Source organism: Branchiostoma belcheri, unplaced genomic scaffold (assembly GCF_001625305.1).
Source record: "Branchiostoma belcheri isolate BF01 breed outbred unplaced genomic scaffold, Haploidv18h27 scaffold775, whole genome shotgun sequence".
Taxonomy (NCBI): Eukaryota; Metazoa; Chordata; class Leptocardii; order Amphioxiformes; family Branchiostomatidae; genus Branchiostoma; species Branchiostoma belcheri.
This window is the reverse complement of record NW_017804437.1, coordinates 1-2,384: the sequence shown is the minus strand read 5'-3', so window position 1 is coordinate 2,384 and position 2,384 is coordinate 1. Positions and strand designations below refer to the sequence as shown.

At 46.2% G+C, this 2,384-nt stretch overlaps 1 pseudogene; it reads right to left on the bottom strand.

The window, feature by feature from the left end:
• LOC109485674 overlaps positions 1 to 2,328 on the bottom strand; it is a 12,661-nt pseudogene extending 10,333 nt beyond the window's left edge.
• Between the last annotated feature and the right edge of the window lie 56 nt (positions 2,329 to 2,384).

Genomic DNA, 2,384 nt, shown 5'->3' with positions numbered 1-2,384 from the left:
GCTTTGCCATACTGTGCCTGGAGCTTGGTTGATATTTCTGTTCCTAGCGCTTTGTTGCGAAGGCACTAGTTGTCTTGCTGTGGGGTTGCCTGGAGTGCGGTTGTCCTGCTTAATTTTGGGTTGGGTTGAGGTTGGGTTCCTCTTTCCCCTTGTGTAGATTCCCAGGCCGACGGTGGGGTGGATAGCCGTCTTCCAGTTCGCGGCTAACACTTTTATCCCTCCCTTATTCAGGTGAAACCCGTCATGCCTGTACAGTGACAACTTTACACTCCCTCCGTCCTCAAGGTTGTTGTTATTCGCCACGCTGATGTAGGACGTCTCTTGGTCTAGGATGTGAAGGAATGAGTTCACATCACGGGTGACTTCCATCAGGTGTTGGTCATTTCTTGGTGGAACTGAGGACATGACAATGACGGCATTTGGGTATAGGTCATGTGTTGCCATTACCAATTGTCTGAGGTTCTCAGTGACTCCATTTGCAGCCCTCTCCTGTTTAATGTCGTTAGTTCCCACGTGGTACAATATACACTTTGGGTCAGTGTAGGTAGTACTTTTAATCAGTTGCGTGGCTTGGGGAATGGTCATCGCGGAGAGCTTTTGGACTCTATTCTCTGGGTAGAGCATGCTTGGGATGATACCCCTGGTGTTAGAGTCGCCTATGATGATTATTTCTGCCCGTGTTTGACTTTCGTCGTGCACCTGGTTAGATCCTGGTCCTCTCTGTGTTTGGCTGTTGTTTTGTTGTTTGTTTGAATCATTACCATTCTGGGGTAGATCATGTGAAGAGGACTCATTTTCTGCCAGGAGATTGAATCTGTTGCTTGTCGGAACGTTTGGCGTCACGACATTGTCCGGCGTGTCTTTCTCGGCGGGAACATGAGAAGATTCTGGTTGGGCATTGGTCAGAGGTGTTGTATCAGCTTCACTTCTCACGCTTTTCTTTTCCAAGGCCGTAATCCTGTTACGCAGGTTTTTGTTTTCTGCCTCTAGGGATTTTATGCGGTTTTTTAACACTTCGATGTCATTCTCTTTTGCCTTTTTCTCGTCGGGTGCTTCCTTTGTTTTAGACAACGCGGCTTCAAGGTAAGAAAGGCGCATCGACAAAGCGTCGAACTTGTTGTTCTCGTTTGCGATCCTGCTGGTTAAGATGGCCTCAATCTTATCCACACTGCATTGAAGGGACTGTAGTTTGTCATTGTCGTCATTGTTATTATTACCATCGGCTTTCGCTGAGGCAGATTCTTTGACAGTCTGCTTTGGAATAGTTTCTTCAAGCGAGTCTTGGCATGGTGATACTGGTTTAGCGAAAGTGGCAAGTGTACAATCATTGCAAACAAATTCACTTTCCTCGTCTTTGATGAGTTCGTGAAGGAGGAACGCGTGAACATTCGTGCAAGAATAGTGGAGCCACTTTTGACATGAGTTGCATTGTAATCACACCTTCATCTTCAGGGCCGGGACGTTTACACTTGTTACACACGATGTCCTCTCATCGTACATCAGGTTCCTCAGTGGCCGTCGAATGTTCGAATGTTCTATGTTCAGGTAACCGGCATGTTCTATCTTCAGGTAACCGGCATGTTCTATCTTCAGGTAACCGGCATTCTTCAACTCTTTGAATGTATACATGACCCAAAGGTAGCAAGCCGATCCTTGTACGAGGATTTTACAAGTGTGATACACATGTAAAGTAACCATACCGACAGGTTCGTTTTGGTCGGAATCATGAAAGGGCACAGACAATTGGTATCCATTCCTGCCTTTGTTTTCCATGGGCGCGTCATAGTGCGCTTCGATACTCTCAACCCAATGTTTATCCGAACCTAACGGAATATGAACTGTTACACTGTTGTCGTTGTACTGTACAAAGTATTCACAGTTTGGTTTGGCCTTTTTGTCTCGTTTCGCAGGCTCCTCAATCACATTTGATTCGTCATATTTATGACGGCGGTCTTTGTTTGAGAGTACATAGAATGCTTTTCCTACCTCTGAGAACTTTTGGCGTACTGCGGTCAACAGGCGCTTCTCCTTTGTTTCTCTCGTCGTCTTCTCATAAGTCTTCACCTTTTCCTTGTAAGCTGTGATTACTTCTTCTTCCGCCGCGTCGTTTGTAATACCCAGTAACCTGTACAGTGCGCCAGGTGGGCTTGTGGCGCGATCGTCGGTCGTCATTTGTCCACTTGGGTAGGCTTGGGTATCAGTTCTCCTTTTCGGCGGTCTTGTTGTACGGAAGAAGACGAATTTTTATACGAAAACGAAGACGAAGTTTTTCACCTATTGATAAACACACTTTTATGCAGCACGTTTATCGAAAAGTAGGAATTCACAAAATTCAAGCAGAGCGATGTGACAGAGACGTCCGTCTCGCCGCCATCTTGGAATCG